The sequence below is a fragment of the Heterocephalus glaber genome, unplaced genomic scaffold, assembly GCF_053883595.1.
Source record: "Heterocephalus glaber isolate CG9 unplaced genomic scaffold, H.glaber_assembly_v1.0 deba00000546, whole genome shotgun sequence".
In the NCBI taxonomy this organism is placed as follows: Eukaryota; Metazoa; Chordata; class Mammalia; order Rodentia; family Bathyergidae; genus Heterocephalus; species Heterocephalus glaber.
In genome coordinates, this window is record NW_028258147.1 from 18,075,588 (window position 1) to 18,103,040 (window position 27,453).

The window sequence follows — 27,453 nt, forward strand, 5'->3', positions numbered from 1 at the left end:
TTGCCAAGGTGAACTATTTGGCTTCTTCTCGTGTTTTCTTTGACAGACATACTTTGTCACCTTTCATTCTTCTCAAATGTGAAGCCCAAATTCATGGAATTATACAGTGCTTTGGGTAAAGACCTAAGATTAGTTATCTGAATATCTGTCTTCAAATTTCAAATCAAGCCACATTTCTAATTTGGGAATATCCAACTTGGGTATTGTAGAGTCTAACCCGATACAGTAGTCTTTTTAAAGAGACATCCACAGACCTGTGCTTTGGGGGACAACACTTATTCAGAATTCCGTGTAAATGGTATTTCCTACAGACTGGAAAATCTGTCTACACAGAATATCTGCCACTCATGTCCAAACTGAGAAAGGGCCTGCCCTAAATTAAATAAGTGTTGCTTCAAAATCCCAGATGAGTGACTCATTTACACAAAGCTCAAAATGTTTGTCAGTGAAATAAGAGAGGGATACAAGTTTTTGTGGGGCTTCTAGAACAGTCAGAATTCTTGATTTTGAACAATATCAAAGTCTCCACAATCTGTGGGACACTCAATTGCATCTTTATTGAAAACTTGAAAAAAATGAAAAGCTTTGACACCTACAGCAAGAATTGAAGAAACTCATATGCCATTTCAAAGCTTAAAGAACTCTTCCCCTCATCCAATGCCTATTTTCTCCACTTTTTCTCCATTATATTGTGAGATCACCCAGCTGCTTAGATTAACTACTAATCATAGCACCAATCAAATATCTTCATAATATTTCTTGCAGACTCACTCTTCCCAGCTTAGATCTGTAGTTCCAAACTTATGATGATAGGTCTTTTTTCCTTTTTCAAAAAGAATATCAAAGAGCCAAGCATTCTATCTCACGTTTTTCTAATTGGTTCCCACTAATTCCAAGAATTCATTGGTTTTCAAAATAATACTACAAAGCTTAATATAACCATAAAGTGCTGGAAGCAACTTGATATCCAATGTCTTTTTGCAAAGTGGAACCAAAAAAATGTTAAAACTTCTGTGCATAGCCTAGATATACCTCAAAGACAAATTATAAGTTTAGTGTCATCTGTCCAACACTTGGTTTCAGAGAACCCAATACTATGTCTCCAGATAGAATTACTTTTGGTGTAGGATATAGTGCTGTTCTGTGAAAGTCACTGTGTTAATTACATCAATGTAAACCAGGTATAGTCATTCCTACTTAATACCAAACTATCTAGCCAATTCATCAGTGGATTAGAATTTTAAACTAGCAGAGACCTCTGAGGACTTCTTATGCAAGTCTGTAATTTTACTAAGTTGGGAATCAAGACTTATTGAGATTAAATGATTTGCTTAAAATAATGAAACTACTTAGTGGCAACATTAGACTAAAGCCAAGATTTTATGACTCACCACACAGTGCTCCTTAATCATGATCCTTTTGTTTTTGCCTTCCCAAAATCCATTCTTTCTAACTTCTGATAATATAACTTGATTTTCCTTGGGAAACAATTCTTTTTCTTTTTACTCAAGTGGACCAGGTAGAGCTGGCTCTCTCCTGAGGTTCAAGAGCTGGCCTGTAGGGCTGGGGATTTAGCTCAGTGGCTTTGCCGCCTGCTGCGCAAGCACAAGGACCAGAGTTCGATCCCCGGTACCAAAAAAAAAGAGTTGGCCTGTGTCCCAGAGCAGACAAGCCACAGCCAGAAGCGCTCAATTTTAGGACTGTGCTTCATGTTCAATTAGAGGCATTTCCCACTGTCAATATTGTTCAGTGAATGGAAACCCAGGGATGCTGGCACCATCTTTTTGCATCAAGGGGCAAGCCTGCCTTAGAATGGAATCAGAACAAAGAATAGCAAATGGATAAAATGTGACTGAGCCCTAATGGGCAAAGTTTGAGTACCAGATTTCCAGTACTATAGAAACCCTAGCAACACCACACAAGCCAAAAGATTCCTGTTTTTGCTTAAGCCACTCTGATCGGCCTTTGCTTCCTGTGATCAGCAGTTCTGAGTAACTTGACTTTCTACTAACCCATGCTACCTTTGACTAAGTTGTGTAAAAAGGAAAGCCTGTCCCAAACCCATTAAAGACATTCCCTAATCATAATGCATATGAAATATGTTTTCCTTCCCAATGGTGTGTTTTGATAGAATAAAAGAAAAGCCTTGAGGCCTTATACTTTGTTCTGTCCAAATTATGAAGGAAATGGTGTGTTTATTTGTAGGCACCAGACCAAATGGTGAACAAAGAAGAAGATCTAGCATCTGTTTCTTCACACTGTGCAACCGGAAAACTGGGGAATCTAAGCTAGAGAATATAATAAGAAAAAGGTTTTAAAAAATCTTAGACATGTATAGAAAGTAGATTAAGTATTGCTTTGGAGTGGGTGAGATAGAAAGATTAGGGGTGAGAGCTAAAGGGTATGAATGAAATTTCCTTGGGTTTTTTTTTTGTCGTACCAGGGATCAAACTCAGGACCTTGCACTTGCAAGGCAGGCGCATTGCCACTGAGCTAAATCCCTGGCCTAAAATTTCCTTTTTTAATTTGATAAAAAATGTTCTAAAGTTAATTGTGTGATGGTTGCACGACTCCCAGTATACTAAAAGCATTGACTTATACACCTCAAATGGGCAAATTGTATGACATCCTTCCTATATGTAAATTATATCTCAAAGAAGCTCTTTAAAAAAAAACACTTAGAAGAAAGTATAAACTATGGATTGTACTGTCATTTTCATAGACCATGATGAAACACATGATTGTTTTCTTCCTGACACAGCAATGATATTGTAAAATACTCTATATAAAAAACAAGAAGACAATTCAGATTGTCTCTAGCTGAGCTGTATGAATTTTGATTATTGGTAGTATAGAAGCATTTATTCTAGCTTCTTTGGTAATGTCCCATCTGTAAATTTCCTCCTATGTAGCTATGGATGAGGTGCCAAGATTGTCAAGCAGACTGAGTCATGCAGAGAGTTAAATCTGATTCATTCAGATTTTTCTCCTTGGGGAAAAAGATATGGTTTATCTCTGGTTGAGGTGCACAAGAGCCAAGCTGGGGAGGTATGGTGTCAGGGCTGGCCTAGGACCAGAAAGATTCTGGGTAGTTCCCTGGATCTCTAGCTTGTGACTGTGGCCATTGGATTATCCTGAAAGCCCTGAGGAGATGTTTGGAGGCTTGGAAAGGGTCAGAACAACTCAAGGTCCATAAACTTCAGCTTCTTGGTAAATTCCTTAGACAAATTCCTAACTTTCAACCTGAGAACTAGACAATTATCTACATTGGGTCTTCCCAAGAGGAAGGCAATGGGAAGAGGGCCAAGCTAACAGGGCTTATGTTATGAGAAACTGCACAATTAAACTAGGGACAGGTGCCTCACTGACTTGTGAATTGGTCATTTTGAAACATAAGTGACTCTTTTTTACCTTGTTCTATAAGGGAAAAAAAAATTCTGAAGGCAGCACATCAGCCCAATGTCACAAACGGTTTAGCACTCAAAAGCAGACTCGATGACTGAATATTGTTATGTGAACTTCATTCATACATGTAATCACTTATGTTTTAGATGTTTTCTTGCCAAGGCAGCATGGAAAGTGTTGGCCATGTTTATTTACCTGGCAGTTACCTAATGAAAAGATGTGGTTGTAGGTAGAGTTTGGAAAATATTGTGAAGCTTGCCAAATCTTGCTTCCAGAGGATTATTGGACCAAAGGTTCAAATGCTTGTTGAAATGGAGATCTGAATGGCTGCTGTGTACTGATTTCGGCAGCAAGAGACTGAAAATTGTAAGCTAAGAAATTGAGAACCTTAACTCAAAGGAGGGGCAGCTCACCTCTCCAACCGTCAAGGAATAAAGTAAATTGGGGGAAAAAAGCTTAGACCAATGAAGTATGAACAAATAGTTCTCCTATAAGTTGGGGAATGTTATCAGATAGAAATTTCTACCTCATCTGAGATAGAAGAGTAGGTCTCCCTGAGCACCCTTTTCCTTATCTGCAATAAAGTACTATCCTTTTACATCTTCCTCTTCTTTATGACATGAAATTTTTTGCCTATTGTCCAACCCTAACACAACACATACTTTTTTTTCCAAGCGGCAGCAACCCAGCCTGCTGCCTAAGAAGAAAACTACATCTTTATGATCATAAAAGTAAATACTGTTAATACAAAAATATTACTAAAGTAAATTTACTAGATTCTGTTGGCCATGGTAAAGTTTCCTAAAAGTTGCTATCTTTTCCTCTAAAGAAAAGGCACTTTGAAAGACCAATAGCAGTAACTGAGGCAAAAACTGAAGTTGACATCCCTATCCCCAAATTTACCTCTACAGAGAGAATAAAAACTTTCAGAAAGGATGTGAAATCACTAATTATAAGATTTCTAAGCATTGGCTATGTGAGTGAACTTCATCAGCAAAGTCTCTTAGAGGGGCTTATTTTGTTAAACAAAGGTTTCCTGACTTTATTTTCATTTACAACTTTACTGATAACTCTACATGACTTTATGAACCTGGAGTGAATAAGTCAAGTATGAAGATTTTAAAATGTGTTTTCGTGCCTGAGGTTGCATTAACAGTGAAGGTAATAAAGCACAGCACAGCTACTGATAGTCAATACTGAGCTGGGGAACTTAGCAATAGTATTGAATAACCTCCTTATTGTACCATAGGTGCATTTCCCAGAAAAAGAAGCAAATAATTCTTGTAAGATAGAGGCCATGACTAAACAATGTTATACTTCTTGTGTCTTCTAGATTTTATCCCAAGGAAAAATGGAAGAGAACTTCATAGGTTTATTACTAATGGGTGAAAGCATCATTCAAATAATTCACTGGAAAGCAAAACAGGGGTCCAAGTGTAAACTAACATTCATGATTAGCCTGTTTCCTGGTAAAAGAAGATTAGCTAATATAGCAGGGTTACCTCTCTCTGAAAACCAAGACCTTGAGTGTAATTTACAGACTTTTGGCAAATGAAAAAACTGAGTACCCAAGACTTTGCACTAACGTTACTGTGTTCTGAACACATGTACTTTCCTACCCAGGATTATAACCCAGTAAGGTTATCACAGTCTGGTAGACAGAACTACTTTAGCGTAACGGGTATTATATAAAAGTGCAAAAATTTGTGACTATACCTAAAGAGCAACTATAGTGGTATCAGCTGTGTTTGGGAAATGGGAAAGGTCCCCAAAAGCTTCCAAAGTATATGAACATCATTATTTATCCAGCTGTGTTTATAATCAAACATATGAGGGAGGAGACTTCAGTGTAACCAAGCAATTCATTAGCAATCCAGGTATGAGGTGGTGAGCATCCAAACCAGGTGAAGCCCCTGAGTAGGAAGATTGAAAAGGGGGAGAAGAAAGGTTGGTGCCTGGCACTATATTAGATGAAGATGAAGATAACAAACCTGTCACACATACCCGCTCTATGAATTTCAAACTATCTTCATTCTCTCCTGCCCTCTCTCATCCACTCAGGTGCTCTGTCCTTCTTCTGAAGGCCCATGGACCTCTTTGACATTGCCTATCATGGGGTGCCTTGTATCTTAATTAGGGGAACAAGTCAGAATTAGGAAATGGAGGCAAACTTGGAACCAGGGGTGCCATTAACTGTAAAGAGATCGGTCATAAAATCTACTTTATTGCTGCTACATCCCTCTGGAGGAAAACCATAACCACATTTTGTGAGTGCCACGACACACACAAGCCCGCTACAGCTTCTTTTCTCAAGGAGACCTGGTGTAGCACAAAATCTTTTAACTTCTTTCAGTTTCTTCTATTCCAAACCTTCCTCACTCAAGTCCTTCCCCCAGTTCTGCTCATTCTAGCCTAAACCATAATGCTTCCTACTTCAAAGATCAATACAGCCACTAGCTGAAACTCCCATATCTTCCTGTCTTATTCCATGACATCCAAAGACAGCCGTAGTTATACCAGGGAAATGCACTACTCAGTTTCCTGCTGTGCTGAGGATAACTGCTGATGTCACTGCCTGCTACTGTCTGCACCCACCTCTGATCTCCTTTGAGACCAGGCATCCTTCATGCTGCTCCCAGCCAAGCATGGAGGGGAGACTTACACATTCTTTTTGGTGATAAATAGGACTTATTGAAGAACAACAGTTAGGCCAGCTATGCAAATAATTGTACTAAATCCTCAAAAAAGAACCCCCCCCACACACACACACACAGTGGTATTACATACTGACATGGTACAAGTTAGAAGTTCCTGTGACTATTTCACCAGATTTAATCTTCACTACAACCACATGAGGATTATTGTTTGCCTTTCAGAAAAATAAAGACCATGTAGAAGAGTTTTCCAAGGCTGCACAGAACCAGAAAAGGGAAAGATTGAAATTAAAATCCATATATTTCCCTCAAAGTTCTTGTTCTTCTAGTATGTTCTAAGTGGGCTATAAAAGGAAAAGGATCCTTTTATTGCTGATCTAAGCAATGTTTTAGGTTTAATTCTAGCAGACCACCACCAGGCCATGGTAGGATGGCTCTCTACTTCTCCCTCTCCCATACCACATTCACAGAGAGTGCAGAAGTGACACTAGCGCTTCCCATGCAAATGTTTATCCAGCTCTGCTCTGAAGACAATAGATTTATACCTTCACATCAAGACATTTTAACGGGAGGGGCTTGAGGCTAAGAACACTATAGATTATAGACCTAGATTTCTTCTTCTCCAAATCCACCCCTATATAACCACTATACATTTCCACATTTTCTTCTTTGATCTGTGCCTACTTAAACATACACATAAATATATGATACATGACATACTTCAGATATGGGGCAGTTTTTAACTTCCCTGTACATAATGTGTCCATAAATCGCACCCACTTAAAGTATAATCTATGAGCTCTTACAGTGTCCAGATGAGAAATCACCACTATAGTCCAGACTCAAAACATTTCCATCACCCCACAATACCTTTCTTAACATCATTTTATATATTACTATACTATGTTATTTCTGTATGGAAGCCTATCCTCAAAACAACATTATAGGCATTTTAAGTCAATGAATGTACCCCAAACATATTCTTTATAATAGCCAGACACAATCCCACTTATAAATATGCCATAATTTATTTATTTGCTTCCCTATTGGATTTACTTTTTGTCATTGTTTTTTGCTATTATAATCAAGGTGAGGGGTTTGTTACTTATTGGTCCAGTGTGTCTGACAATCTCACAGGCCTAACATCCTCTAATGTGACTTTGATGTGCATGTATATGTGATCCTGTCTTAATGTGATAAGTTTAGAGGTGGCAAATTTTATCAGCATTATTTATCAGTTTGTGCCGTATGCTTGTGCTATGCAACTAGGGGTTGCTTTTCCAATTAGTTTAGTGTGTCCAACATCTGCTGGTTATCTATGTATACTAATGAGTTACTAAGTCATTCTGCCTCACCATTTGCAGGAAAGAATGGAACAAACTGATGCTTTATAAAATGGAGTCACTTGTGGCAAGGCATGGCCGGGAAGCTACTGTTCTATAGAACTTGGTGTAATTCACAGCAGGCACAGCCTACTCTACACAAAATCTTCAGAGAAAATAAAGTCCTGCTAATACCTTGATTTGGTATTACTAGAATTTCCAGATTGTGAAAGAGTCATTTTCTGTTCTTTAAACTCAGTTTGTGGTGCTGTACTTTGTTATAACAGCACTAGGAAATCACCACACTATGTTTATCAAAAGGATATAATAGTGTCGGTGTCATAAAGATGCTAAAGAGTTTGACAGTGATTCAGAAGTTCTTTCATTGGAGATGTTGAAGACCATATAAAGGACAAGACTGTTTAGATTGAGGAACTTACCTGAACTGGTCTAGCCTGTTGGGCCTCTGCCTACAAAAACTAGAAGTTATTTCCCCATGCCAGGGAGTAAATGTTCAGTGTAACACCATACTAGGAAACCAAGGGCATTTGCTGTTACCTCTACTGACAGGAAGCCAAGAACATACAAGTGGTTGAGCCGTTATAAATATATTCTGAGAAAGCCTTTAAAAAAACAAGTTTATGTAAGTGTAACACCCCTAGATATGTGTAACATATTAACATATGGAATGGATGATGCCTACTTGGCCTATACCTATTGGGTACTAAGTCTTAATGTTAAGGTTATATATACATATCATTAACGATACCTTAAGGAGTCCTTCAATCTAAGACATTATGAAACAAGAATTGAGAATACCTAAGCCCACTCTATGGAAAATATTTTTATGCATATAAAGCACCCTGCCTCCACCCCATCTTCCCTTTTCTCCAGTAAATTTATGAAGCTTAATCAGAAGGGAAAGGTGAGACACACTGGAATAGAGAAAGTTGTATCCCATGGAGGAGCAGGCATAACATTGAGGTTTCATGAGACAATCCTAAGATATTTCTCCATTCTGCAGAAGGACAGTGGAAGAGAAAGTAATTCTGTTGTTCAAAGGACAGAGGAGGTTTTACTGTCTAGTAGGAATTTCTGCTCAAGCATAAGAGAAATAAAAAGTAAAAGAGGACACAGCTTTTTTTACAAGGAGTTATTAGTTCTATTGTTTTAAACAATAAGAATTGGATGTTTTGACTAAGCAAAAATGGTCGATATCAGCTCTCTCATAAGGTTTGACCTTAACCCTTCTTCCTAAAACTTTCTGGGTGTTCGCTTTCTTCTTTGCTTTTGGGAAAAGAAATAACTTCCACATTGAGCCTAGAGTGAGAAGAATAAGTTCAGTAAGTATAGTAGTACTAAACAAGTCCTTTGATCTTGAGCTTGGGAGTTTAACTCTTCTTTCATATCAGGCCTTGGGGCAGTGGTTATATTAGTAGAACTCAATAATAGTTAATTCTAAGAATGAAGATCCTTAAATCAAGGCTAGGTGATGGTACTGCCTTATAACTTTTCTTACTTGTATATGATTTTTAATATAAATTATTAGTTTGCTGTATCATTTTCATTAAAATGGCCCTTTCAGTTTTAAAATGTGTTTAAGCCATGCAAGTACCCTATCACTGAGCTACATCCTCAGCCTTTTCTTACATTTTTTGAGACAGGATTTTGCTAAGTTGCCCAGGCTGCTTCAGTGGTCCAGGTAGCTGGGATTACAGGCATGCTCCACTATGCCTGGCTAGGAAAAGATTCTTTATTTTCCCTTAGCTCTTCTCCAACTAAAGCAAGCTAAAACAGGCACTACCCACCCAGGGCAGCACTCCACAGATGGACAGACTAGCAAAGGACAGCTCAGCACCTCCTACATCTGGATGCCCACACTAGACTAATGCAGTAATGCACAGTTGCACTGGCCCTAACTGTTAGGGGAAATAAAACATCACAGAAATAGCATATAATTGATGTAGCTGTTTTTATTATTTATCTTCATAGCAAAAAAAAATCCCCATTTTACTTGAAGTAGAAAGAATGCAACTGCCTATACTCTTGAAAGGATGGAAATGACAAGGATAAATATCATCCAAGACACCTGCAGGAGAATTGCTTATGTTATATTTATTGATAACATTCTGCTGACCTCTCAACTTAGTATCAGTCCCTGACCTGCTTTACAGGCCACTTTAAAGAACAACTTGTCTATTATCAGGGACTCTATGTGGATCAATCTACCTTCTCCCCGCTGCTTTCCCAAAGGCAAAAATTCACAGCAGCCAGGGCAATGATCTTTCAGGAAGCTCCAGCACATGTTCCTCCAAGGCGCTGTGCCTGCAAGGGCTTCTTCCCACAGAGAAAGCAAAAGCCATGAAAAGAGAATTTGGTGAGAACTGACAAAATAATTGAATGGATGTTCTTCTAACACATAGGATAAATGTTCAAACAGAAGAACCAAGCTCCTCTGAAAATGAAATGAACAATGTTGTAAAAGGCAAGGCCAAAAGGCAGAGCCAAAAATCTTAATAATAAAATGCTGAGAAGGTAAACACTATGCCAGCTGGTTGTGTTGACTTGCCCTCCTTCATGCAGCATTGTCTCTTCTTGTTTCAATTTAAATATCCTTTCAGCCTTTTCCAACTCTGGAGTGCAGTAAAAAGTGATCATCATGCTCTATGTGCCTGTCCTGGATTCTATTCCAAGATTATAGGAGGACTTTGAGATTTATATAGACTAAGTTACAGAATATTGGCTTTTTTAATCTCAAAGGATAACACAACTGTAATAAAAGCCCTGGTATATATGAAAAATTCCTCAAAACAAATGCAGAAAATGTACATAAAAGCCCTGAGTGCCTATTTTGATTACAATTAATTTTCATTCCCATTTTTTAAAAATTCAGCTTTCTCTAAGGATAAAAACATAGTGTAATTTCTTACAAATGACATTAATCATAGCATGAGAAAAATCCTACACCAATTAGAAAGGATCTTAATACTGGTGGAATTGAATAATGTGCTCAATACATGTCTTCCAAAAGTGTATGACCCTTGTGATTTTTGCATCTTATCAAGTCTCTCAGGACCCTTTCAATAGCAAAGAACTAGAGCTTTATGCAAAACAAATTTTATTTCTTAGTCTGTTAGCTTTGGTAGGTGCTGCTGGTTAGATCCCTGACATAGTTAATGATATCAGGTTCAACTGGAACTGCATATTGCAGACGGCACACACACCTCCCTACTAAGTTTTTTTAACTCCGTGTACTAAAACCAGGCACCTCCCAACTGATGGTTATTGATTACACTGAGGGGTAAATGCATGTGACACAATAACCAACTTTCTTCTTCTTTTTTTTTTTTTTTGCTTAAATTCTTTTATTGGTACATTTTAGGTGTACAATATGTTTACATTTATCTTTGGGTGCTTAGTAATGGGGAAAAAATAAGAACCAAGATACATCATGCACAAGTACAATAACCAACTTTCAAAACACAGCCCAAGTTTATGTCATTGGTATCATTTCAATGATTAGAGAATAGCATTTGGACTTTCTTCTCAAACTTGATATTCATTTGTGTTAGTACTGTTGATTGGGACAAAGTCAATGCTGGAATTAATTTTTTAAAAAAGCTATTGGCATTAGTTAAAAATGATCTCTACACAGAGACTTGGACCAGAAAAACCTTTGGGATTGACTGAAATTCTTAAAGTTTGTATAAGCAGTTGTAGAATGAATATCTGCTAGTAGTGGGAGATTGATATTTAAATTGCCTGCTTTCCACTAAGTGAACTACATTTTAGTTATTCAACTTGATCTTTTAGAAGAACAACAGGACAGAGTCACACTATGGAACCCGTTGGGTAAGGATCTGTTTCAGCAGCATGAAAGAAACTTACCTGCCCATAGAACCACATAACAAAAACTTGCTATGTTCTGTCACTTAATCAGGGGTGGTGTGTGAGCACTTGTAGACAGGAGGCAGGGGCAGTGGGTTCTGAGACTGCTGGAGGGACCAGAAGGCGCTATCAGAAATCTCTGTGGGAAGTGAGAGAATTATCTCACACAACATTTTGTTATGTGACCAGCAGCAGTTGTTATCTCTGGAAGCTTCAGTTGCTGCTGGCACATGGATCCCTTCTGAATTTGGTGATTCAAACAAACCCATTCCTGCCTGTGTTGTCTTCAGGTATGAGTAAAACACAAACCTGTTACACAAGCCACAGTTATTTAAAGCAAAGATTGAGGCCTCTTTAGAACCAGGATGTCTTCTTGCAAGGAAATGCACATATGGACAGACCATCTGGGCATCTAATTTTGGGGGGGGGGGGTGGTTATCAATCGCTAAAGCCTCAGGTTAAAAATTCCTTTTGCTAAGAAACCATCACAGGGGTGATTTGGTGGTAACCATTTCCAGTTGGGAAATACCATACTGAGAAGCCAAAAGCTGATTCAATTGTTCACTCTCTATTTAGTGAGGGAAACAGAAGACCTGTTCCTATCTGATTTGACAGGTGAGAAGCCTGTTGCACATCATCCTAGCTCTGAAGTCCTGGGCCCAAGAGGAACTGTCCAGCTGATAAAGATCTTTCCTATCCTATTTTTAACAATATTCTAATAATAAACTCCTGTCACTGAAGGTGGCCTGTGTAGGACTTTTCCTTGTGACCTTGAGGAGCCCAACTACTTCAAGTGTCAAATGTAAGAAGCTTCTCCCTCCCCCTTGGGTTACCAACAGCCTGTGAGAAATCTGGCCTCTCCTCTCCACCTCTTTCCTGTAGCTTCACAGCAAAGATGGAACCAGCCCACATTTTATCCTAGATACTAACTGCCTTGATTGCAAAAACCTCCTGGCCTTATATTATACACATGGAAGTATGTAGTTTCTGGGTAACTGAACTCTGAAGTGAGTAATCTGGTAACTTGGAAAACAAGTGCTAACAAAGATTGCCCAATAAAAGGTTATGTGGGTGGGGAATTAAATCTCAACTAGAACTTGGACAGAATCCTGGAGTTTTCTAACTATTCTTTAGTATATAGAGCAGCAATGGCGATCCTTTTAGAGCTTTCAATATACAAACAGCCCACAGTGGCCCAAGTGCCATAGGTTTGCCACCACAGATAAAGTGTCTCTGAAAAATATATTTATCAAGATATATTTGACAACCAAAGTCATACAAATTGCCAGAAATAGATCATGGAGATCTTTAGAGTGAACCAGAATATCTAATAGCATTTAGGATGCCAGATGTCACAAGCACCATACCCCTTACACACACACACCCTTGCATCGATAGTGAAGATTCATGTCCTGGTATGCATGATTAAGATGGAATAAGGGATGCTTATGATTTGGATGATCAAGTTTCAAACCAGAAAGCAGATTTGATAATGAACTTTTAAGGATAGTCTTGAAGAAAATGGTTAATCATTTTTCCAAGATTAGTTAGTATTTTAAGGCAGGGGATTAGGACAGGACTCACTCATTTCTCGCTGTTAGATTTAATCATTTTGTGGAAAGTTTCAAGAAAGGGATAAGGAAAGGCCAAGCAGCTTTCTGAACTACATGATGGGGAAACACTTTGTCTTAAAAATATGTTCTCTGAAAATTGATGTGAAATAATTTGTAGTTACTTAGGTAAAAACTCTTGACTATTTGGAGTTGTTTGCTCACCAACAAACATAATAGCAGTAACAATAAGAAGCCCATCATCTCAGGCTAAGTCTCCACACATTCCCAAATTAGATCCCATCTCTTAAACCTCCCATAAATCCCCCACCTCCCTTTGTGCCCAGTGGCATGGCCCTCTCAGCAAAATATCCTGCATCTTCAAACACGTGGCTACTCTCCTCTGCCACATCATTCTAATGAAAACCTGACTCTCAAAAAGATATTTTCCTGGGGCCCTGTAAACTGAGATGATTTCTTCCCCACACATCTTATACGACCAGATCTGAGGTGATGCTCATGATCACTTTCACACAGTCACCCGCCCCCCTTCGCCCCAACCAAAAATGTCCCTCTGAAGTTCTGATGTCAGACTATCAGATTACACCAGCTCTCCTCTTTATAGTCATGTTATACAGATCTTGGCATTACTTTCATTTGAAGATTTTCTCTCCAAGTTCACTGTCACCCATACCTGTTTCTGTTTTTGGTCATTTTAATATTGATGTAAGTAATTCAACACACTGACTCCTCAGTTTATCAACCTTTTCTTCCATCATGCTTTCTCTTCTCCATTCCCATTAATGCTCTGACATCATCATTACCAACACCTGCTTTCCACCCACAATCTCAAGCATTTCATTTTCCAATCTCCTTCCATCTGGTATCCCAACTTCAAACTCCAGTGCCCCCTCCCCCCGCAACACACACACAGATTCATGATCCATTGAACTACTCACCTTTTAAGTATTTCCCTCCAAGGACTGGGATGTGGCTCAGTGGTACTTGTCTATCATGTGTAAAGACCTGGGTTTGATCCTCAGAATTAGGGAAAAAATTTGCATTCGATATTTCTCACCTATTCCACTAATTCCTTGCCTAGTTTATATTACATGATCATAATTACAATCATTCCTTTGCATTTCTCCTTTCACTCTTGCACTTGTAAGGCATAATCCCAAATTCAGTACTTCACCTATTACAACTGTGGTAGCTGAAGATGGTTGAATACAATATCCTCAGCAGTCTTCCCAGATACATGAACTCTACTGCACATGGGTCCTTTCATTCTAACCAGTTATCTTTCTGCCTCTCTCTGGTCTACTCATTCCCATCTCTCATTCTGAAGCCCCCCAAATCACGTGCAGAACAGAATCAAGATGGCAGAAGAAACTGCTCTCTTTAGCCATCTGGACACGTAGGAAGGACCTGCAGCAATCAGAGCCCAGTCACCTCCTGTCTCCCTGTGCAGAATTACGGGGCAGTGTAGGGACCAGCAGTGCTTTTCCTACTGTTATTGCCATGTTCAATGAATTGAACTGAACATCTACTGAATGTAAAAGATTAATATTTATTTAGGACAAAAATAAGAAAAGGAAAAGGGAAGGAGGTGCAAAAGAAGTGCTTGAGGAGAAAAGGAGCTAAGAAAGAAAAAGACACATCAGGCAAGCAGAACAGACCTCTGCAAGAAGAGGGCAGTGGTGGCAAAGGCAATTGCTGCCATCTTCCCATAGCTTCTCTGATGGTTGATCCAGGCGGCTCCACTTGATCTCGTGCTGAAAACTGGTATAGGTGCTAGGCTCCGCTTGATGTCAGGTGCCAGGTTCGGCATGTCCCATGCTAGAAGATTGGTACTGGGTGCAGGGCTCGGCTTGATTTCATTTTAGGCTTGGGAGCGGCTGCTCTGCACCCGTAGCTAACAATTCACTTCGATTGGCAGATTGTACCCAATCGCTCTAGCTGCATTGCCATGCCTAGTCTCCTACTTCACCAAATTCCACAACTGTCACCCAAATAGTATCTTTCATTTGAGAGTGTGTGTGTGTGTGTGATTTTAAAAAGTTGAAGGAAATGGTCTTAGATGACAATTCTTACTTTTCCTTAAATCCCACTTCCTCTTCCATCCTCATTCTTCACTGGTTAACTTTCTACTTATTTCTACGTATTTTTTCTACTTATTTTACTAAGAATTGGATATATTGAAAGTAAACTAAAAAAAAAATGTATCTCTTGTCAGAAAAAAATCAGTTTCCCATGCCCATATGCACCAACATGTCTTTTCTCCTATCCCTATGAATAACTGTCCATATCCCTTAAACTAAATTGATCCCTCCCTTCTTGTCTATATGTCCCTTCCCTCTCACCTCCAGGTGTTCTGGGATAGTTCTCAACTATCACCCCAGCTACACCAACTCTCCCTTCTGTCATTGATTATTTTCATATCCACTAAACCAATAGTATATTATTTTTCCCACCTTAAAAGCAAATTTCACTCCAGCGATAGTGGCACATGCCTGTAATCCCAGCACTCAGGAGGCTGAGGCAGGAGGATTGCCATGAGTTCAAGGCCAGCCTGGGCTACATAATGAGTTTGAGTCCAGCCTGAACTACAGAGTGAGACCCTGTCTCAAAAAACCAAAAAAAAAAAAAAAAAAAAAGCAAATTTCACTACACCTCACTTTCCCATCCACTTACCACCCATTTGTTTTAGATAAAAGTCATGAAAGTCTACACACAGTCTCTTTGTTCCCATTACAGTGTTCTTACAGAAATAACCAGTGACATTCAGATTGCTATTTCTCAGCATTTGACTAAGTTAATCACTTCCTTATTCTCTCTTTTTTTTTTTTTTTTTGGTTCCAGGGATCAAATTCGAGTCCTTGCGCTTGCACAGCAGGCAGTGAAACCATTGAGCTAAGTCCCTGGCCCCCCACCTCCTTATTCTTGAAACACATTCTTCATGTGACTGTGAACATAATTCTCTCTGACTTCTCCTTTTCCACTAACATCTTAGTCTCCATCTCCTTTTGTAAGGGTTCCAAAATTACACTGTTTCAGTCCTCCTCTTCCATATTCATTCAGACTCTATCTAGGTCATGGATGGTTAACATTTTGGAGACCAAGTGCCCAAATGGCAATCTCAAACCCACTTATTTATCACTAAGTGCCAATGCTGAAATTCAATCTAAATACTGAAGTTTTTAGTTTAGAAAAAACAACTTATCTGATGCTCAGCTATTTGGCTTATGTGCTGACAGAGCAGTGTGCATGCCCCCTGCAGCATGTGTGTCAGGTTTACCACCACGACCCTAGGTCATCTAACTTAGGCATCTGTTTTAGTTACTTTTCTCATTGCTGAGACAAAATACCAAATACCCAAAGTTAAAGGAGGAAAGGTTTATTTTAACTCACATTTTGTAAGAGGTTTCAGTCCATCATCAGCGGGCCCTAAGGCAGGGTGGCATGGCAAAAGACAGAGAGTTCTCGGCATGATAGGCTGGAAGCACCGGAGCAGTGAGCCTCCCTTTCCTTTTATTCCATTCAGGTTACATTATCCACACCCAGAACAATGCTAAAGCAATCAGTGGACTAATTTAGTATCAGACATCCTTAATCCATGGTCATACACCCTAGTCAGTGATGGCAAACCCTTTAGAGCTGTCCATGATACTGTCCATTGCAGTAAGTACACCATAAGTTCACCACTACTACCTTAGATCCAGCCACCTCTGGAAAGCCCCACCTATGAGTGCATGAGGCTTTGGTGAGCATCTAAATACAAGCCATAGTACCCTAAGCCTTCAAAGTGCTTACAAACCACCTGAGGATCATAACAAAATGCCAACATTAATAGTTTTGTAGTAGCATCTGAGAGTCTTCACTTCTCACAAGCCCTCAGGTGAGGTTGATGCCGGTTCAAATAACAAGTTAGTTCACACTCATGACATCAAACATGATTTTTAAAAGTGGTACTGCGGCAGCCCACTGCAGACAGGCAGGTCTGTGCACACCCTACCGAGGTCACAAGTCGCACGGAAGATGCCAAATCACCCTGCTGCAGACAGACAGCCACCTGGTTCCACACTACAAAGACACAGAGGACACCAGACCACCAGACCAAGGTACTGAGTCCCGCTACTCCCAGCCCAGAGATAAGGGCTTCTGAGCCGCCATCCCACTGCTCCTGGTCCAGAGGAAGGGGCTTCCTGGCCACCATCCCTCTGGCTGCTCCCAGCCCACAGGAAAGGGCTTTTGGGCCACCATCCCTACCACTGCTCCCGGCCCCTGACCAACCTCTCCCAGCTCAGAGGAGGTAATCTGTGCAGGCGCTAACAGCCCCCTGCCCCAGTCGAAATGAGAAAACACATAAATAAGTCTCAAAACCAGACTTCCAGATCACCTACAGCAACCCCAAAGGGAAATGAGATGGAACACTCTGATACTCAACAACCTGGACCCACTGAACTGGCAACAAAAGGGGATCTGAAAAAAATGAAATCAGAAATAATTTCTCAGATAACAGGAGAAATTGTGCCCTTAGTGCAAGACATGATTAATAAATCTAGAGAGGAGCTCAGGAACGTGATGGAATCCCAATATAAGAAACAAATGGAATCCATAAAACAGATGCAAATAGATTTCCAGGACATGAAAAACTCCATTGAAAGTCTACACAGCAGAATGAGCCAATGTGAGGACAGAATTTCAGATATAGAAGATAAGATTGCAATTAGTGACCAGGAAGAGAAAAACTGCTTCAAAATTATAAGGGAACATGAGAAATCAATCCAGCAGCTGCTACATGATGCAAAGAAGAATAACATAAGACTGACTGGGCTCAATGAAGAAACAGGAGAGAGTGGAGATGACATAAAAAATTCTCTTCACAGAAATAATGGCAGAAAACTTCCCAAGCAGGGGAAAAGAGCCTGACATACAGATAAGTGAGGCATATAGGACTCCAAATAGCCTTGATCAAAAAAAAAATTTATACATAGGCATATAATTGTTAAGATTCCAGAAACACAACAGAAGAACAAAGTTCTCCAAGCAGTCAGAGAAAAGAAACAAATCACGTACAAAGGAAAGCCCATCAGAATCACAGCAGACTTCTCAATGCTAACCCTCAAGGCAAGAAGAGCTTGGAGTGATGTATTTCAAGCCCTAAAGGAAAACAGCCTCCAAACCAGATTGATGTACCCTGCAAAACTATCTTTCAAAATGGATGGAGAAATAAGATACTTTCATGACAAAGAGCACCTTAGGAACTTTGTGAATACCAAACCAGCACTCCAAAGAATTTTACACAATATCCTAGGAACAGACATTGAGGATCACAACCCCAGGAAGCAAAGCAGAATGAACCCATCTGGCATGACAAGAAATTAAATGGAAAGGGGGGAGAACCCAACAAAAAGAAAAAGTCATGGCAATGATAAGTCAATACGTTTCAGTTATAACCATCAACATTAATGGTCTCAATTCACCAATCAAAAGAAATAGACTGGCAGAATGGGTCAAGAAGCAAATTCCAACAATATGCTGCATACAAGAAACATACTTAATTCAAAAAGGAAACTCATAGACTGAAAGTTAAAGGGTGGAAAACAATACTCCATGCAACAGGAACCTGAAAAAAAGCAGAAGTAGCTATCCTCTTGGCAGATCAAGTAGATTTCAAACCAACACTGATTAAGAGAGACGAAGAAGGACACTACATCTTTGTAAAGGGAAGAATCCAAGAGGAAAAGATGACAATCATAAATATCTATGCACCAAACACTAGTGCACCCAACTATATAAAACAAATACTAATGGACATGAAAAGTCATATATGCACTAATATAATTGTAGTGGGGAACCTCAACACCCCACTGTCACAAATAGATAGATCAACTAGACTAAAAATAAGCAATGAAATACTAGAACTCAATCGAACTCTTGAACAAATGAACTTAACAGATGTTTACAGAGTCGTCCACCCCACAAAATCAGAATACACATTCTTCTCAGCTGCACATGGGTCATTCTCCAAAATAGACCACATACTCACACATAGAACATGTTTAAGTGCAAAGGAATTGAAGTTATCCCCTGTATATTATCAGACAATAGTGCGATGAAATTGGAGATCCATAGCAAAAGAAACTCAAAAAATTTCATAAACACGTGGAAATTGAACAACACACTTCTGAATAACCAATGGGTCACAGAGGAAATTAAAGAAGAAATCAGACAGTTCCTTCAATTAAATGACAATGACAATACAACATATCGGAATCTATGGGACACAATGAAAGCAGTCTTACGAGGGAAATTCATAGCAGTCAATATGCATATTAGGAAAACAGAATGAGCCCAATTAAACAACCTGATGCTGAACCTCAACCTTCTAGAAAAAGAAGAGCAGGACAACCCCAGAGCTCATACAAGGGAGGAAATTATAAAGATCAGAGGAGAAATCAATGCAATGGAGACTAAGAGAACAATACAAAAAATCAATGAAGCCAAGAGTTGGTTCTTCAAAAGAATCAACAAAATTGACAAACCTTTAGCCAACCTTGTCAGAAAAAGGAAAGAAAAGGCCCAAATCCATGCAATTAGGAATGAAAAGGGTGAAATTACATCAGACCCAGCAGAAATCCAGAGGATCATCAATATCTACTTCCAGAAACTATATGCCAATAAGATGGACAACACAGAAGAAATGGACAGATTCCTAGATACATATGAATTACCAAAGTTGAACGAAGAAGACCTAAAAATTCTGAACAACCCAATATCAACCAATGAAATTGAAAACGTAATTAAAAACTTATCAACTAAGAAAAGCCCAGGCCCTGATGGCTTCATTGCTGAATTCTACAAGACATTTAGAGAGGAACTGCTGCCACTACTGTTTAAACTCTTCAATGACATTGAAAGGGAAGCAATACTCCCAACTTCATTCCTGGAAGCAAGCATCACCTTGATCCCCAAAGCAGAGAAAGACCCAACTGAAAAAGAGAAGCATAGGCCAATCTCACTAATGAACATAGATGCAAAAATCCATCATAAGATACTGGCAAACAGAATGCAGAAGATCATCAAGAAGATCATACACCCTGATCAAGTGAGATTCATCCCAGGGATGCAGGGATGGTTCAGTATACACTATATCAATAGAGCCAAGGACAAAAAACATATGATTATCTCCATAGATGCAGAAAAAGCATTTGACAAAATGCAACATGCATTTATGATAAAAACTCTACAAAAAATTGGAATAGATGGTCTCTACCTCAAACTGATAGAAGCCATCTATGAAAAACCAACAGCCAGTATCATACTAAATTGTCGAAAACTGAAATCCTTCACACTCAAATCAGGAACAAGACAAGGATATTCACTATCACCACTCTTGTTCAATATACTTCAGGAAACATTAGCCATGGCAATTAGACAAGAGAAAGAAATAAAAGGAATAAAGATAGGTAATGAAGAAGTCAAATTGTCATTATTTGCAGATGACATGATACTCTATATAGAAGACCTCAAGAACTCCACCAAAAGTCTTCTAGACTTAATAAACAAATTCAGTCAAGTAGCTGGTTACAAGGTCAACACACAAAAATCAATAGCTTTCCTCTACACCAATGACAGACTCACTGAGAGAGAAATAGCGCAAATAATTCCTTTCACAATAGCATCCAAAAAACTGAAATATCTAGGAATCAGCCTAATGAAAGAAATCAAAGACCTCTTCTCTGAAAACTATGGCACTCTGAAAAGAGAGATTGAAGATGATATCAGAAAATGGACAGACATCCCCTGCTTCTGTGTAGGAAGGATTAATATAGTGAAAATGGCCATACTTCCAAAACTGCTATATAGATTTAATGCAATTCCAATTGAGATCCCAGCAGCATACTTCATGGACCTTGAGCAAACAATCCAAAAATTCATTTGGAACAAGAAGAGACCCAGAATAGCAAAAGCAATTCTAGGTAACAGAGACATGGCAGGGGGGATCACAATCCCCAACTTGCAACTCTATTACAAAGCTACTGTGATAAAAACAGCATGGTACTGGCAAAGAAACAGACTTGAGGACCAGTGAAACAGATTAGAAGATGCAGAAACAATGCCAGACACACTCAGCCATCTCATCTTCAATAAAGGAGCCAAACACCCTCACTGGAGGAAAGATAGCCTCTTTAATAAATGGTGCTGGAAAAATTGGGCTTCAACTTGCCAGAGATTAAAACTAGACCTATATCTCTCACCATGCACTAAACTAAAATCAAAATGGATTAAAGATCTAAACATTAAAATAGAAACTCTGAACCAGTTGGAACAGAGGTTAGGCAGAACCCTTGAAGACATCGGTGTAGGAAAAGATTTTATGAACAAAACCTCAGTTGTCCATGACCTAGCACAAACAATCAACAAGTGGGATCTCTTCTTATTAAAAGGCTTCTGCACAGCAAGAGAAACCACCAGCAGTGTGAAGAGACAACCCACAATGTGGGAAAAAATCTTCACCTGCTCTTCCTCAGACAAAGGTCTACTATCTAGAATCTATAAAGAACTTAAAAAGATCAGACCTCCCAAATTTAAAGACCTAGTCCGAAAATGGGCATCTGAAATGAACAGACATTTCTCAGACAAAGAAGTAGAAATGGCAAATAAATACATGAAAAAATGTTCAACATCACCTGTCATTCGAGAGATGCAAATGAAAACAACACTGAGATTCCACTTCACTCCAGAAAGAATGGCTGCTATGATGAAAGCAACCAATAACAAATGCTGGTGGGGCTGTGGGGAAGAGGAACCCTGCTCCACTGTTGATGGGAGTGTAGACTGATGCAACCACTGTAGAAATCAGTATGGAGACACCTCAAAGAACTAGGACTGGAAGTCCCATTTGACCCTGCTATTTCACTGCTGGGGATCTTCCCCAAAGAATTAAAAGAATCATACCACAGTGATATATGTGCACCCATGTTCATAGCAGTGCAGTTTGTAATAGCTAAAACTTGGAAACAGCCCAAATGCCCATCAACTGGAGACTGGATAAAGAAAATGTGGTTTTTTTATAAAATGGAGTACTACTCAGCCATAAAAAATGAGAAATTAGAGACATTTATAGCTAAGTGGATGCACATTGAGGCGATACTCTTCAGTGAAATAAATAGGACGCACATGTGTAAATACCGAATAGTTTCTCTGGTGTGAGAAACTGAAAGTGTAAATAAGGACTAAATGTATAATAGGTAATGTGAAATAGGAAGAAAAGGGGCAAAGGGGAAGGAAGTGGGAGGGCTAGGGGAAAGGATAGAAGGGAATGGGATTAATACGAGAAAATGGAAAAATAGGAACAAAAATCTTTGTAAATAGGGAGGACTTGAGGGGTTGAAGGGAGGGCTGGGCAAGGGTGAAAAATAAGAACCAAGAGAGACTATGTAAAGGTGCAAAAGTCTGCTGTGATTCTGAGGGGCTTTCCTTTGTAGGTGATTTGTTTCTTTTCTCTTACTGCTTGTATTATTTTGTTCTTTTGTTGGGTTTCTGGAATCTGAACTATTATATGCCTATGTGTAGATTTTTTTTGATCAAGGGTAGTTGGAGTCCTATATGTTTCACTTATCTGTATGTCAAGTTTTTTTCCCCTGCCTCGGAATTTTTCTGCCATCACTTCTGTGAACAGTTTTTTATGCCATCTGCAATTTCTCCTGTTTCTTCATTGACTCAATCAGTCTTATGTTATTCTCTTTGCATTGTCTAGCAGCTGCTGGATTGATTTCTCATGGTCCCTTACTATTCTAAAGAAAATTTTCTTTTCCTGGTCGCTAATTGCAATCTTATCTTCTATATCTAAAATTCTGTCCTCACATTGGCTCATTCTGCTGCGTAAACTTTCAATGGCATTTTTAATCTCCTGGAAATCATTTTGCATCTGTTTTATGGATTCCATTTGTTTTCTATGTTGGGATTCCACCATGTTCCTCACCTCCTGTATTTTTTTCTGTGTCCTCTTTAGATTTATTAATTATGTCTTGCAGTATGGGCACAATCTCTGCTGTTGTTTGAGAAATTATTTTTTATTTCATTTTTTCCAGATCCCCTTTTGTTGCCAGTTCAGAGAGTCCAGGTGGTTGAGTATCAGAGTGTTCCATCTCGACTCCCTTTGGGGTTGCTTTAGGTGATCTGGAAGTCTGGTTTTAAGACTTGTTTAGGTGTCTTTGCATTTCAAAGTGGGGGGGGGGGTGCTGCTGATGCCCTAGTGGCTCATCTCAGCACTGGGGTCAGTGGTACAGTGACTTGGAAGGTTCACCTCCCCTGCGCTCAGGGCAGCTCTGCTCCTCTGTGCTCTGTCCACCACAGCATGCACATAGTCTCAGTTTGGCAGGCGCAGCATCAGCAACTTTTGCCTGAGCCTTGCTTTGCTTCACAGCCACTCTCCATGTCTGGATGCTTCTAATATAACATGTGTAACATTTCTGAATCTTAACCCCCCCCCCCAATTTTTCCTCCATTTTTACAAATCTCTAAATAATTTCATTGTTATAAATTCTCAAATTATTTGGCAACTTTTGTGTCCTTTTCTTCTTTCCTACCCCATATTTACAAATTTTGAAGCTCTAACTTCAACCAATATACATGCAAAGTCCGACCACCTCTCAGATGCACCATTGCTGCCACTTTAGTTCAAGTTGCTGTCCTGTCTCACCAGGACTAGTGCAATAGATGGCTAATTGGTCTCCCTACTTCCATACTCTACCCTATCAGCCTGATAGTAACACAACATCAGAGTGACTTTACTAAAATGTGCCCCAATCATATCACCCTCCTCTCACAGCACTCCACTGGCTTCTTGCCTCACTTGGAGTAAAAGCTAGTGTTCTTACAGAGGCCCACCACCTCCAACCCTATTTCCCCCTATTCTATGTCACTCTCTAATCAGGACGTCATAAGTCCTTGGTGCCTCCCCCAACATACCAACCATGACTCTGCCTTTGCTTCAAACATCCTTCAAGACACCCACATGATAGACTTCCTCACTTCCCTCAGGTGTCTGCTCAAGGTCACCTCACTGATGAGAGTTTTCCTTAGTATGCTATGTGAGTCTAGTTATCCACATTTTCCTTAATCTCTGTGAGCCATACAATGTATTTTAACCATCTATTTTCTGCCCCCACTCACTAGAGATCTCGGGAGACTGAGGACTCTCCCTTTTTGATGACTGTTGAACCCCAAACAGCCAGAACACATAGACAGCACTCACCATTTGCTCAATGTCTAGTTAGATTCTACTTGACATCACCACTACCTTTTAAATGACCACCTAAAAGCCCCACCTAAGAGCACAGCCAGGAGCAGATCAATGGCTGCACATTAGAATCACCTGGAGGACTTTGTAGTTCTGGTGAGCCTGTTTGCCTTTGCCCAAGATCTCCAGATTTTTTCAATCTCCCTTCAGGTTTCAGAACCACTGCTCTGGTGATTATCACTTTGACCTCAAATAGGCAGTTCATAGGTTTTTAAAATTTTAATGTGAATAAAGATCATCTGGAGAATTTCTCAAATTAAAAACAAAGTTGCCCAGGCAAAGCCCCAGAGATTCTGATTCAGTAGGTCTGAGGAAAGAGAATGTGAATTTTGAACAAGATCACAGGTGCTGCCAGAGGCCATGGCCCGAGCCACTTTCTAAGAACCATAGTCCTAATTCTTTCAGGATGACCAAAATCTCTATCAGGGAATTTCCAGTATCTTCCAGGGGGACTGGGATCCATGTAGGATGGCACTTCTGGTAATTCTGGCTGTGCCCTCCAGGCACCCACTTCTGAGGATCAGGCAGCAGAGGTTTTTTTTCATTCTTTTCCTAGAGTCTCTCCCCTCTCCAAATGTGAGAGGAGAGCTCATTCTCCTTTTAGGGAATCTTGGCTCTGAATTATGCATTGGTTTAGTCAGTCAACATTCAATTAAATTCTCATTCTGCGTCAGGCCTTATGCTTGGCACTAGAGAACACAACAGCTGGTGCTTGTAGTAGCAGAGTTAACCACCTTCCCCAAAGTGTTTTGCTAAATTTCTTCCAAGGATCACTACTCCAGAGTTCTCTAGGCATAATGTGGCTTAGGCCTAACAAAAGATGGATATGTCTTCATGGACCCATGTGGCTCTTTATGACTCTCTCAAGAGACATAAAGTAGGTAGTAAAGTAGGTATAAGAAGATCCTAAAGGATAACAGGCAGAAACTATCAATATGCAAGTATTTCCAGTTGAGGGGGTTCAGAACATGTCACTCATATGTCACTTTAACTTATGTCACTTTATTAATTACTCATATGGCCAATTGAGAACCAAGCAATATAGGAAAATCTACCTCCCTGACACTGCCTAACTATAAATTTTCCCCTTTATAATGAAAATTAACATCTGTAAATAAAATTTTCATTAGAAAAAGTATCTGAGGCAGGAAGAGCTATTCCTAAGGGAAAACTTGTCACCTGACTTAGCTACATAAAACTGCAACATTTATTGGCTAGACATTTCCTCTTTTCATCTTCCCATAATTTACCTCCATTTCCCAGAAGTTCCAAACCTGCATTCCTTTCTTTAACTAATGATATTTAAGTCTCAATCATCTGCCTGCTTCTTTAAGTTTTGGGGACTCTACTGGATACATATATAATTAAAAACTGTTTTTCTATTAATCTGTCTTAGTTACTTCCTCATTGCAGGAGCAATATACCCAACAACCAAAAGTTAAAGGAAGATAGATTTATTTTTGCTCACAGTTGGTAGAGGTTTCAGTCCATAGTCAGCTGGCTCCAAGGCAAGGAGGCATGGCAGAGGAGAAACAGTTCACGGCAGGGTACGTAGGAAGCAGCAAGCCTACCTTCCTTCTTTCCCTTTAAATTCCACCCAGGCTACAACCCTATTCGTTGGTGCTATCCATACCCAGGCCGGGGCCTCCCTCTTCAATCATTCCATCACTCACACCTATGCTTAACCAATCAACAGACTGATTCAGTATCACACACTCATGATCCAGCCGCCTCCCAAAAACCTCACCTGTGACTGCATAAAGCTTTAGGGGGACATCTAGATATGTCATAATACTGTTTTACGTTAATTTAATTTTTACAACAGCCAAATATAGTCATAGCTTGGTACAATCAGTCAAATTTGATACTCAATGCATTTTGATGTGAAAATTTTGTCCTGGTACTTGTCCTTTGGTATTCAATGTATGAGCTAGCACTTGTTGGTGTCCATTGCCTAGATACTTGCTACCCTTTCCAGCCAAAACCTCTTTAGTACTTGTGACAAATTAACGACAAGTTAATTTGCTACAAGTGGAACCAATTAAGGACAAGTAAGTACTAAAGTACCACTGTAACCTAAATGGGTAGGAGAAAGCAATATTTCCTTCTCTGTAAAGATAGTTGTAAGGATTTTCAGTGTCCTTTACTTGAAGAATAAATGTTTTAAGACAAGCTTCTCCAAAACACAGTGTAACTGGCTCAAGAAAATTGGCTTGCATGCCCAAATAAACTAGGAAACATTGCGTATGGTAGTCTACTGTGAGGGCATCAAAATGCCTCTGTATTTTAAAGTCTCTGTGAAGTTCTGCAGTAACTTCTAACAGTCCACTAAGCAAAGTGTTGATATAGGTCACCTGAAGCTCTTTGTCATTACATCTTCACAGAGTTTGTGCTATTTGAAACAGGATTACTTTGTCATTAGCAAAGACTACTAAAAATCATAACACTCACAAGCCTGAATCTTGGTAGTGCCAGAAAACATCAGCTTTACCCTGCTGTGGGTATTCTATTTCCTTGAGGAAAATTTTTTTTCAGTTTAAGATTCCTTGGAAGGGTAGAGCAGGGCTGGTAGATTCTCCAGAGGAAGTGGTTCCCTGGCTCTGTGTCGTGAACTGTCAAATGACTTCCCTCTGATTAAAAACAAGTCTCAATTTTTTAGTAAGTCGATAAACTTCCTAGGGTTCAAAACCCAGGAATGAGATGTGATTTCCAGGAAGATCCTTCACCTTGGCTAAGTCTCAGAATTCTTAGACCCTCCTTCACAGGGACTATGTAAGGAATAAAATGAGCATTTTATTTAAAAAATCCCCAAAGTCAATTTTAAAAAGAATTGTTTCAAAGAGTCACCCTGGAGGTGAAAATTCCAAAAACCTGAAAACCACAGGAATTAATACTAAGCTGAAAGACAACTTCTAGAAATAGAAACATGAAGGTAAGGCTAAATCCCCGGCTCTATTGTTAGTTTTTATTTTGTTTTCATTTTCCTATATATTTATAACCAACAGAGCTTTTAATGCTTAATATTTTTAAGATTATGGAATGATAATTTTTCCCATTACTTACAAGTCACTTTTATAAGTCTTATGCAAAGCAAAGGCTACCCATATTTGAAAAAAAGTTAAGACAATGACACTTATGCAGTTAGTGAATATTTGAGAATATTAAGTACAACTTTTTTTTTAGTTCTGTAATGATAATGTGAATTTTTAAAAGACTCAGAGAAAAAGTCTTGTCTTTAGAGAGATATACAGTTAAGAGTCATATGCCCTTTGGATATGTTCAAATTAACACTGGAAGGAAACAGACGAAATAAGACAACCATT

At 39.3% G+C, this 27,453-nt stretch overlaps 1 long non-coding RNA gene across 1 annotated transcript in view; it reads right to left on the reverse strand.

The window, feature by feature from the left end:
• The window catches only part of LOC147829635 (uncharacterized), a 43,980-nt gene extending 17,617 nt beyond the window's left edge, over positions 1-26,363 (reverse strand). The window contains exon 1 of the long non-coding RNA XR_015448730.1: positions 25,599-26,363. This is a non-coding gene — a long non-coding RNA (uncharacterized LOC147829635). The remainder of the gene's footprint in view (positions 1-25,598) is intronic.
• Positions 26,364-27,453: the final 1,090 nt, after the last annotated feature.